This window comes from Elaeis guineensis, chromosome 1, assembly GCF_000442705.2.
Source record: "Elaeis guineensis isolate ETL-2024a chromosome 1, EG11, whole genome shotgun sequence".
Taxonomy (NCBI): domain Eukaryota; kingdom Viridiplantae; phylum Streptophyta; class Magnoliopsida; order Arecales; family Arecaceae; genus Elaeis; species Elaeis guineensis.
This window is the reverse complement of record NC_025993.2, coordinates 162,943,988-162,957,475: the sequence shown is the minus strand read 5'-3', so window position 1 is coordinate 162,957,475 and position 13,488 is coordinate 162,943,988.

The following is a 13,488-nucleotide window of genomic DNA, read 5'->3' as shown; positions in this document are numbered from 1 at the left end:
GTCTAATACTCTGTCCGTCAATCTTAAAGTACATCCCTCAAGCTACTCAATATGTACCGACTGATCAGTAAGCATCTAAAAAACAGTAAAAATGTGAGGGATCAGAGTCTGGTCTGAGTCACCCTAGGAAGTCGATCTCTGTGCAAAGACTGAAGTGGCAAACTGCTGAGATAGAATGGAGACAACACGCTGGGACATCATATCAATCTGATCATCTACTAGTCTGAACTCTGAAAAATATACCATGCTCTCTGACTGTGGAACTGAAGCATGCCTCCTCACAGACTTTGAAGGACCAGCCTCATGATCAGATATGAACTGAATATCTGAGGATGCTCTGTGATCACGAAGAGGTGAAGACGGTCCCTCCTCCTTTGCTCTATCTTCTGCTCTCTCCTCAACACCCTTTGTCCAACCGCCATCAGTCTTAGAGAAACTCATGCGATGCAGTGTGTGGCGGTTGATGGTGTCAGAATGAGATAGTCTAGCAACTGCCTCCCCCTCAAAACTGACTCTGAACCTTCTAAAAACTAAGGTGAGTGCCATACCAAAAGACAAGTGAGCCTTGGACTTGTTCAGGATCTCTCTCATGGCCTCAAACATCAATGTGGGAAGGTTCAGGAGGGTTTGGGTGATCACATGGTACATAATGCAAATGTCCCTACCAGATAGAAGGTCATGTCTACCACTCCTAGGGACAAACAGTTTGGTTACCAAGTGATGTAACAGCCTTATCTCAACAGAAAAAATTTTTGCTTCTAATTTATTTAGACTTCCAGTATAAGTTCTCCCTAAGATAACATTAATTCCTTCTTCTTTAATAGGGAGCTCCATATTGGTATAGCCTTCACAAGGCAAATGCAGTATCTGTCCCAAATGTATTGGATCAAGAATAACATCAATACCTTTTACTATAGATTTTACTGTTCCATTGCTATGGCTCAAATTTAAGTAAAATTCTTTGACTAGATCGACATAAGTATTTTTCTTCAAAGAGCAGTAAAATTTTCATCCTTGATACTTAATCTTCGATCCAATAGTGAACCCTTCTTTTTCAAAGAACTTGAAATCAATATTTTTTTCGAGTTCCACTTTTCGGTCAGAGAGAGGTACCTTGCTTGGGCTAATTGGGGACTGAGTGGAAGCTGAAGCAGAACCTGGAGCAGGGATTGGAGCAGGAGAGGGCTCGACTGCTAATCTCTTTCACACACACTCTCTTCCAACCCACAAACAGATTTTCTTCTCTGTGGAAGCTTCATTTTGGGAGCCATTTGCACAGGAAGGACTTGAAAAAAACTTAGGAGACTAAATGTGAGGGAGAGATGAAAAGATTCTAGTGGAAAGAAAAAGATTTTGGAGAGGTGATGTGCCGATTTGGAGAAGACGGATGAGTCTAGGGCAAGCTCGAACCGCCCCAAATGAAGAAGGAAGAGGAGAGGAACTTGATTCCTAAACGAGCGATTTGAAGTGTGAAAAATAGTGGAGGAGAGATTTGAGAGAAATCTTTGATTTGAGGGAGAAGAGATGGAGACCTTTTGGTTCGGTGGGAGAAAGAAGACGAAGGGCTGAGTCGGCTCAAGAAAAAATTTTCAATAAGAAGAGAGTGCCCGAAGGGTTTTGACAAAATTACAAGTTTACCTTAGGGTCGACCCTCGGGGTCGACTCATGGCACAGAAAAATTCAAAAGAATGATGGGATAATTTCGAAAAAATTTGAAACTCTGAGAGAAGGATGTTTACCCTAATATTGATCATGTGAATGATAGTTTTGAGCTTTTAAGTTCTTAAAAAAAATGAGAATTGAGCTTAATTGATTTGGTTCAATAATTTTTGGCATTAAGAATTTGGAATCAGAGAGATACTTAAGCTGATGGATCAAGGATTCTTAGTTCTCTCCTAATTTCATAAAATCTATCTTCACTTAAGGCCTTGATAAAGATGTCAGTCAATTATTTTTTAGTACAAACATAATCAAGAATTATATCTTTATTTTGGATATATTCTCTTATGAAATGATGTCTAATTTCAATATATTTTGATCTAGAATGCTGAATTGGATTTTTAGTTAGATTTATAGCACTGGTATTATCACATCTTATAGGAGTTTCATTGAGTTTGATGTCAAAGTATTCAAGTTGTTGCTTAATCTACAAGATTTGAGCACAACAACTTTCGGCTGTAATGTATTCAGCCTCGGTCGTAGACAGTGCTATCGAGTTTTGCTTCTTGCTAAACCAAGAGATTAAGTTAACTCCAAGAAATTGACAAGTTTCACTAGTACTTTTTCTATCTAATCTATATCCAGCAAAATCGGCATCTGAATATCCTATCAAGTCAATTGATGAGTCCTTAGAATACCATAGTCCTAGAGTTTGTATACCATTTAAATATCTAAAGATTCTTTTAACTGCATTCAAGTGAGATTCTTTCAGATTTGATTAAAAGCGAGCACAAAGATAAACACTCAATATAATATCTGGTTTACTAGCAATTAAATACAATAGAGAATCAATCATGCCTCTATAAAATTTTAAGTCTACATTTTTACCTCCTTCATCTTTGTCAAGCTTACATGATGGGCTTATGAGTATACCAATTATTTTGGAGTTCTCCATTCCAAATCTTTTGAGTAGTTCTCTATGTACTTGCTTTGGGTGATGGAGATTTCTTTCTTTGTTTGTTTAATTTGAAATTCGAGGAAGAATGTAAGTTCTCCCATCATGCTCATCTCGAACTTTTCCTGCATGAGCTTAGCAAAATCTTGACAAAGAGTTTCATTAGTAGACCCAAAAATAATGTCATCAACATATATTTGTATAACTAATATTTCATTTTGATTTCTTTTGACATCTATTTGAAATAACTTAAAATTCATAAAGTAAGCATATACAAGTAGAAGTCTAATTGCTTCTAATCCAGCAACAGGTGCAAAGATCTCATCAAAATCAATTTCTTCTTCTTGATTATAACCTTTTGCAACTAATCTCATTTTACTTCTTATCACATTTTCATGTTCATCCAATTTATTCTTATATATCCATTTTGTGCCAATTATTAAATAATTTTTAGATCTTGAAACTAAAGTCCATACATTATTTCTTTCAAATTGATTAAGTTCTTCTTGCATTGCATTTATCCAATTATAATCTTTTTCAGCTTCATCTATGATTTTAGGTTCAAGATGAGAGACAAAAATAAAATGATTGAATGCATCTTTTAGTGAAGAGCGAGCTCTTACACCATGTGTAGGATCACAATGATTAGTTTCTTGGGGTGATTGTGATCATACCTCCATTCTTTGGGTAGATCATTTGTACCTAGAGGTTGTTCTTGTTGTTCTTCACCTTCCTCATCCTGTTTGTCTTCATGTTCTTTATCATCTTGAATGGTTGAGTCTTTTAGAGTGATCTCCTTCATCCCTTCTATAAGAGGATTTGCATCATCAATACCTTCATTCTTTTTTGAAAGAAGATCGTTAGTTTCATCAAAAATAATATGTATTGACTTCTCTACTATTAAAGTTCTTTTGTTGAAAACTCTAAAAGCTTTGTTAGAAGAGGAGTAACCAAGAAAAATACTTCATCGGATTTTGCATCAAATTTTTCTAGTCTTTCTTTACCATTGTTTAAAATATAACATCGACAACCAAAAATATGAAAATATGTAATATTTGGTTTTTTTTCTTTCCAAAGCTCATAAGGAGTTTTCTTTAAAATTGGTCTAATTAAAGTATGATTTAATATGTAATATGCCGTGTTAATTGCTTCTATCTAAAAATATCTTAGAAGATTGCTTTCACATAGCATGGTACAGGCCATTTCTTCAAGAGTTCTATTTTTTCTTTCTACTATCCCATTTTGTTGGGATGTCCTAGGTACTGAAAAATTATGGTCAATACCTTTTTTATCATAAAATTTTTTAAAATATTAATTTTTAAATTCGATTCTATGATCACTTCGAATATTTTGAATTAAAATTTTTTTTTTATTTGTGACTTTTCGATAAAATTTTGAGAAAACATAAAAAGTTTCATCCTTATGTGCCAAAAAGAAGACCCATGTAAAACGAAAGAAATCATCAATAATTACAAAATCATATCATTTTCCACCTAGACTAGTAGTTCTAGTGGGTCCAAATAAGTCCATGTGCAATAGTTCTAATGGCCTAAAAGTTGAAACAATATTTTTAGATTTGAATGAGACTCGTGTTTGTTTATCCATTTGGTATGTATCACAAATTCTATTCTTTTCAAAATTCAATTTGGGTAAGCCGATAATCAATTTCTTTTTAATAAGTTTTGAAAGTGAATGCACGCTAATATGTGCAAGCCTACGATGCTAAAGCCAACTAGTCTCATTAATCTTGGCATTCAAGGCTACTAGGCATTGCATATTTATTTTGGAAAGATCATTCAAATCTACCATATAAACATTACCATGTCTATGCCTAACAAATTTAATACCTTCATTAATAGGACTAGTTACAATGCAAACTGAATATTCAAAAATGACTTTGTATCCTGTATCATAAAATTGACTGATGCTTAATAAATTATATTTTAAACCATCTACTAATAAAATATTTTTAATATACTTGGAGGGAGTGATACCAATGTTACCTATACCGATGATCTTTCCTTTGCCATTGTCTTCAAAGGTGACCATCCCTCCATTTTTAGCATCAAATGTGATGAATTGGGATTCATCCCCAGTCATGTGTCTTGAGCACCCGCTATTAAGATACCATCTCCGATTTGTTCCTTGGGATGCAAGACACACCTACACACAAGAGTCAAGTTTTGACTTTAGGTACCTAAGTTTTTTTTGAATCCTTTTTGGTTAGTCATAATGGTTTCTTTTGAAATTCAAATTTTTTTTACATTAAAATTTTTAGATTTGTTAGAAAAATATGAATAGAATTTGTGTCCTACTCTACCATATTTAAAGCAAGTTATATTTGAAAACTTGTTGTATGATGAGTTTACAAAGATATTTTTCAAAAATTTCTATTTCTTTAAAGGGTTATATCCAAGACCGGCTTTATCATAAATGGCTTTTTGATTGTCAAGTATCATGTGAAGTTTATTTAAACTTAAAGTGAACTTTTCAACCATTGATTTTAACTTGGCAATCTCATTTTTTAAGTTCAGATTTTTTTGAGACAGAATTGATTTTTTATTTGAAATACTCTCATTTTCTTTTAGTAAAGATTGATTCTTTGATTTTAATTTTTTGTTCTTTATCCCTAGCTTCTTTAGTTCATCAATTAGATCATAAAAAGCTTCATGAAGTTTTTCAAAGATAAAGTCAATAGGGATTTCAGTATTTATCTCATTTTCATGTGCTATAAGGCACAAGTTGGCTTGTTCATTTGAGTCTTCTTCTTCGAAGCTTGACTCATCACTTTCACTCCATATAGCCATCATGGCTTTCTTCTTGTACTTCTTGAGACCCTTCTTCAGTTGTGGGCATTCAGACTTAAAGTATCCTGATTTCTTGCATTCATAACAAATAAGAGATTGCTCCTTATCCTTCTCTTTATTATGTTCTCTTTTTGTAGGTGGCCTCTTCCTCATTCTTTGTCTTTTTTTCTTCAAAAATTTCTTAAATCTTCTAGTAATGAGGGCCATTTCTTCATCCTACTCTTCATTTTCTGTATCATCGGATTCTTCATCAGATTGAGTAGTGGATTTGAGAACGATTATCCTCTTCTTTTTGACATCTTCTTCTTGGTGTTGTTTCATGCTTAGCTCATATGTCATCAGCGATCCTAGAAGCTCCTCCAAGGATAGGATATTCAGATCTTTGGCTTTTTGGATTGCGGTCACTTTGGCCTCCCAAGTCCTTAATAAAGACCTAAGAATCTTTCTCACGAGATCACTGTTAGAATAAGACTTATCAAGATTTTTTAGATCATTAATAATATCAGTAAAATGAATAAATATTTCAGTTATTGATTCATCATGCTCCATTTTAAAAAGTTCATATTTATGCACATGTATGTTAATTTTTGATTCCTTCACTTGATTAGTTTCTTCATGAGTACTTCTAATCTATCCCATATTTCTTTAGCTGACTTGCATGTTAAAATATGATTGAATTCATTAGCATCTAAAGCACAATACAAAATATTCATGGCTTTAGCATTTAGTTGAGCCAGTTTCTTATCAACCTCATCCCATTCTTTTTCGAATTTGATTGATTCCACACCATCAATTATTCTAATGGGTGTGTGTGGTCCATTTACTATGATACTCCACATATCATAGTCAAGTACTCGAATAATAATTTTCATCCAAGCTTTCCAATAGGTATAATTTGACCCATTGAAAAGTGGAGATCGATTTGTGGACTGTCCCTCGGCTAGTGAAGTACCAACTTGAGTTGCCATAGATCTTTAGCTCTTTGATGGTTAAATCAAAGGAGGGCTAGAGCACCAAGCTCTGATACTACTTGTTGTCCAGCTATGCAACCCAAGAGGGGGGGTGAATTGGATTTTTAAAAAATTTAAAATTAACTTACAACTATGAGGATTGTTTAACAATGAGCAGAATAAATGTGGAGAGTGAAATTTATGCAAGATATAGAATTTGGATGCAAAACTATAAAAAAATAAAAAAATTTAAAAGGAAAGCAAGTAAGCACAACACAAACAAAAAGATTTATAGTGGTTCGGTGTCAACCTTGCACCTACATCCACTCCCTAAGCTCCTACTTGAGAATTCAAATTCACTAAACCGTATTCAACCCGAATACAATGTCGGAACCTCCGACTCTCGCTATTCCAAGCTAGAACACTTATTTTTCGGGTACAAACCAATCCAATACAATCTGATTCAAAGTTCGAATCAATCTTTCCATATTTTGGAACCCTTTCAAAATAAAAAAAAAGAATATAACAGTTAGTCACACAGAAATACAGATGTAGCTCCTTTAATGAGTAAATAAAGCTTTAAATATACTTTACACAATAAGAACGAAGCTCTTCTGATTTTTTTCAAGGTGGTTGAAGACTTGAATGAGCTCTTGAGGGGTTGGTGAATTTGAAATAAAAACTTTTAGAACTTTTAAAAGGGCTCTTGCTTAGGGTTGAAATGAATGCTTGAAGAATATTTTCAAAATCCTGTTGATTTCCTCCTTTAAGTGCCTTTTATAACTTCAAATGATGGTGGAGAATAATCTGGGCTGAAATAGAACCGTTAAAGCACATTAAATGAGCATTAAATATAGCCAAAACAAGCTGAAAACTAGCCGTTACGAAGTTTTTTCGGTCGCAGGGGTCGACTCATAGGGTCGACTCATACTCATGAGTCGACTCATGGGGTCGACTTCTGTGGCACAGAACAGAAAATGACTGTTCTGTAATTTTGTCCTACACAGTAGCAGAGGTCGACTCATAGAGTCGACTCATGTACAGGGATCGACTCATGGGGTCGACTCACAGAGTGTACCAGCTAAAAATTTCAGCATGCCGTTTAGCCCCTTTTGCCATGAGTCGACTCATAGGGTCGACTCAAATTTATAAACATAATTTTTTTTTAAAAATATACATCCAAAAATATTGAAATTTCTCCAATAGATTACAAATCTTCTACTCTTGCTCTTGAGGCTTCTAAATCAGAACTTGATAAAATTACGATTTTGCTCCTGAAATACAATAAATCTTTATCCAAGCCAAAATCATTAGTAACCCCTTCAAATGCTTTGTAATCATCAAAACCAATTCAAGGAGCAACAAGGGGTTGAACCTCTTGATGTGTTAGATGGAGAAGAAGACGGTGTTCGCGGTCACTTTTCCTTCCTTGTCCGATCCAACTGAGAAGGAGAAGGGCATCAAAAATGGTGGGTGGCACGTCGAGAGCACTGCGAGTGCTACTGTTCGTCCCAATGAGAGAGCCGAGACGGCCGCTCTAGTGAAAGAGACTGCCATGGATGACGGCGACTATGCCTGGATGGCATCGAATGCACCACCGATTGCTCTGTCGGCTGCTGTGGTAGTTGGGTCTGCCGCTGCTGGAGACTTCTGACTGCCACCATAAGAACGTTCATTTGCTGCATGATTGCAGCAATCTGGACGTCCGTGGTGACCACGGGTCATGGAGAACTGGGCTCTGCTACTGGAGGCAGGGGAGGAGCCATTTTTCGATGGGAAGAGTGCCTCGCTGATCCGATTGCTGTTGTCCATTGAGCTTTGATTTTCGTCATTGCAAGTTATCTTCACCCCCTACCTGGTGCACCAATCTGTTGCGACCAACTCTCCATCACCTGTCACCGGGAACGAATACCTACAAGACAACGTACGCACTGACCGGATTTGTGTCCGGTGGGGATCCTCCGATGCTTAAGTTAGAGCGAAAAATTGATGAACAGTAGATGTCAATATTCAGAGTAGCAGAGTTCTGACCAGAAGTGGCTTACCAGCCCTATTTTTCTCCACCCCTTTTATAGACGAGGTTCTTATAACCGTCGGACGTGATCCCGTATTTTATGACGCTAAATCATCGGACCATAATCACGTAATGGGTCATTAAGTTTCCAATTATGATGTCGTAATGTGCGTCGGTAACCATTCGTGACGGTTATGGTATGTTGAGCAGATTGGCTGACCATATGTCGATAGAATCTATGAGTCGGTCGACTATGCGTCAGGGGGTTGACCGTCAGTTGAGAACTCTGAAATACCGACGGTCGAAGTAGTCGTTTGTAGTGTCCGAACATCGGTCACTTGCCGATCTTGAGTCGGTGTAGTGTGTTCGGTTGGTCGGTTTAGAGTAGTGTCGGCCTGTTTGATCGATGTTCAATCGATAGTCGGTTTCAGGGTCATGTTTGTTTGTGGGGCCAGAGTCGGATGTTGGTCTCTCTGTGCTGAAGATCAGTCAGTTTATGGGGATCGGTCGGTTTATCCCAACAATTATCTGGATATGGTCAGAGATTTAGAGATCTTGCAGTTTGGATCTCCAAGTAACTCTATTTCAATAACTATCTAATGGAGTTACTGAAAGCCTGATCGTTGAGAGTGTTTGAATCATTAAGATTCTCGGTCCAATGAGTGAAAAGTTTGACAATTTGTGATACTACTGGCTTTGGCAGCTATGCATGAAAATCAAAGCATGTTTTGTTTCTTTCTTTCCAGAGAATCCATAGTCCGGTTGCCAGCAGTATGTCAAGTTGATCGCCATGCAGCATCAATGGCAGTGGGTCAGATCTACTCAAGGGGTCAATTATTAAGGACCAAAGATAACAATTAACGTGCAAAACCTTGATCTACGCTTTGTACCAAAGATACCCTACCCACGGTTCTGTTGGGTCACCCATTTTATGAGACCTAATCTATTTTATAAGACCTAATTCCCCATAAATCTATACCAATTATCTATTAGATCTAATATTTAGAAAGTTTATTAGTATATTTCCAAAATTATTTTGACCATTAGTACCAAGAAAATGACTGATTACTCAAAAAAAATCCATTTCCAAGATTGTGACTCAACCATACCTAAATTATTTCAAATCAAATGGAACTCTATCCTCATGATCCAAGTCAAGTCGAATTTCTAATCCATATCCAATCCATTTAAAATTCAGATCAGATTATTTAACCGATAGCTTACTTTGACTATAAAATTCTTGACTCAAACATTATGATGCTACAAATATTACATTTTCACAGCTTATCTTTTTTATTATTTTTATTTTATATCTTATTTTTAATATTTTTTAACTTCTCTTTTGGCACTTTCTTAATTGTTATGACATAATTTTGCAATACTCTTTATTTTCTATTTTCTAGACTTACTATTATTTTAGTTCTAATTCTATTTATATAAAACATTTATTGATTTTTATCAAATTTAATATCTTATTTTAAAATTTTAATCTTATTTATATTTTTTCATATCTTTAATTTTTAATTAACATATTTTGTCAAATTTTATAGTTTCTTCATATTTTTTATTTATTTATAATTTTAATTAGCCTTTTGTATTCATATAATATATGTCCTTTTTCTACATATATCATTTAAAGATGTATTTCTCTATCTCTTTTTCTTAGCATGCATTGCACAATGGTCATTTGCTAGTTAGTGTATAACACATAACGATCCTTTTATTAACAATTTGTATAATATCATAATGCATGCTCCATGAAATTTTGTTATTTAAGAACTAATATTTTTAGTTAACAATCAATTATGTTATTTAGTTTATATCATAATTTTGGATGGTTAATTCATATCAAATATATTATTTTTTGCTATTTACATATAAAGGTTGCCAAACCAATTCATCACCTAAAGTAGCATCATTCACAACCATTTTTATGGGAATAATCATTCTTTTCATGTAATAGTGGAATTTGTTGGTACATATAAACCGACCTCATCATCAAGCCATGTGACAGCATCAAAGTAATTTGAGAATTATATTAATCAGAATATATTTATAGGTTAAGTCAGCTGTTTATCGATCTGCATTAACTTTCAGCTCAACTCTTTGACGATCTGAATAGACCAGAATTAGTTCTTGATGAAGTATGATCAGATCGGTTGTTTATCGATCTACCATATGGGATATTGTACCAAGACCGACGTGATCGATATGATTCTAAAATATACAGACAGTTGTCTTACAGCTATCGGCCAACTCAACAGCAACTATCTTCCAACCGTACTATAACTAATTTTTATATGAATAAACAACTCATGACCTCCATACAGCTGACTATTCTGTTATAACAAACTAACGGCCTAACAAACTCTCTTAACAGCCTAACGACCTAAGTAAGTCCCTCTCTATATAAAAAGGGACAGAGTACCCTCCATAAAATAAGTCAGAACTCATAGAGCCAAGACTCTGCTGAATCCTTTTCAGCTTTCTCACTGAAGAAAATAGGAGTCCCCACTTCGCTCATCCAGAATCTCTTTTTTTGTCTTCTAATTTTTTTATTTTCATTATCTGTTTTTAAGACTCTGACTGACTTAAGCATCGGAGGGTCCTAAATCAGAAGGTGCCCCACCGGTCATAAGATTTCTTATGTAGGTTCACTTGTGGCTCACATCAATCTGATCATCGGTAATGCTCCAGCTCGGTCCAGTACCGATCTCATCTTCTTTCCGAAGTCTTACGACAATAGATTTGGCGCTAGAGAAAAGGTATCACAATTTCAAAAAAAAATTTGATAAAAATGGTGAACAAAAAGGCATAGAATCATCCTCATTCTGCACCATCTTGAAGGTTTCAAATCTGTTATGAGGTTACAAGGGGCATCTGATGCCCTACTCTGTATTGCCTTCCCAATTATCCTAAAAAATCTATAAGAATCTGATTCTCCAGACTCCAACCAGGATCCATCTCCTCCTTCAAACAGTTGACAAAATTGTTCATTGCTTATTTGGTAATAATCGAATCCAACTGATGAATATTAACAGTCTTTCTACTATTAAACAGTAAGAGGGTGAATCTCTCCATGAATATGTGGTATGCTTTAATGTCGCTACATTGGAAGTTAAAAACCTCAATGAGTCCATTGCAATGGCTGTTTTGAAGTAAGGACTCCATAGCAATCAACTAATCTTTTCCTTCAACAAGAATTATCCAGATACTTATGAGCAAATATTGGTCCAGATCCAAAAATATGCTCAAGTTGAAGAAGAAAAAGAGAGCATACTTCACCAAACGAAGAAGGAAAAGAACAAAAAAAATAATCCCAAGAAGAAGACTGTGAAAATCAACAAGAAAGCAATTCTGATCAACCTCAAAAAAATTTGAGATCCAAAAGTCCACCTTGGCGATTCAACACCTACACCTCACTATTTGCTCTTCGAGCTCCAATAGTGATAGAGATCGAGGATCAAAGATATCTTCACCGACATAATTCTATGAAAATTTCATTAGCAAAAAGAGAAAAGAGAAAATACTGTCGCTTCCATCGAGATCATGGCCATGATACTAAAGAGTGCTGACAACTTAAAGATGAGATCGAGATACTAATCCATCGAGGTTATCTTGACAAATATATTCAAGATCGGACAAATCAAACTACTGAACAACGACCGACAATGAAAATGAGCTCAATAAGCCCACTGCTAGGGTCATTAACATGATCTTGGGTCTCGATGGAGCTTGGGGAATAGTTGAAGTAGTCAAAGACCCTTCTACAAAGTAGCAACATACTGACAGTATAATTTTATTTTCTGATGATGGTGATATCAAAGGAGTCCAAACTTATAATGATGCTATTGTCGTCTCTATGATAATAGCAAAATATGATATAAAAAAGATATTAATTGATAATGAAAGCTTCGCAGACATATTGTTCTATGATATATTCCAAAAATGAATATGCTAGATCAGTTAAAATAGATCGATACTTTGCTGGTCAGATTCTCTGAAACATTCTATAGCTATGGAAGAAGAAATTATTCTGCTATGGAAGAAGAAATTATTCTATTGGTCACCATAGGGAGAGAACCTCAACAATCCACTGTACAGCTCATCTTTTAGATTGTCAAAATACTATTGGCCTACAATGCTATTCTTGGCCGGCTAGGACTTAACGCCCTCATGATTGTAATTTTTACTTATCATCTATTAGTCCGATTCCCAACAAAAGATAGAGTCAGAAAAATATGAGAAGATCAAATACTTGCTAAGCAGTACTTTTTGATTGCTACAAAGATGAAAAAATTAGTAGAAGCTCTATCAATTAAAATATCTGAGCAAAAAGATAAAACTGAGGTCAGTAAGAATTGAGGAGAACCAATCGAACAATTTATTACTATTCTTTTAGGTAAAGATTTAGAGAAAACTATTTAGATTGGATCTCAACTAAATTCTAACCTAAGAGAAAAATTTATATCTTTTCTTGAAATAAATGCTGATGTTTTTATCTGGTCAGTCTCTGACATATCGAAATTTTCTACCGATGTTATTGTACATAAGCTAAATATTGATCCAAAGCATAAAACAATGCAACAAAAAAAAAGCTTCATCCCAGAAAAAAAAAGGTAATAGATAAAGAGGTTGATAAGCTTCTGAAAGCTAAGTTCATTAGAGAAGCACGATATCCAAAGTAGATTGCAAATATTATCATGATCAGAAAAATGAACGAAAAATAGAGGATGTATATTGATTATACCGACTTCAATAATGTCTACCCAAAAAATAGTTTTTTCCTCTCAAGAATTGATCAACTTATTGATGCCACCTTGGGACATAAACTATTGAGCTTCATAGATACTTTTTTTGGCTATAATCAGATCAGAATAGCACCTAAAGATGAAAAAGATACAGTTTTTATCACTGAAAGAGGTTTATATTGTTATAAATAATGCCTTTTGGTCTTAAAAATATAGGTGCTACATACCAGCACTTAGTCAACAAGATCTTCAAGCAACAAATTGATCGTAATATAGAGATCTATATTGATGATATGTCAGTGAAAAGTGCTAAAATAGATAGGTATATTACTGATCTAGAAGAAGCATTCGG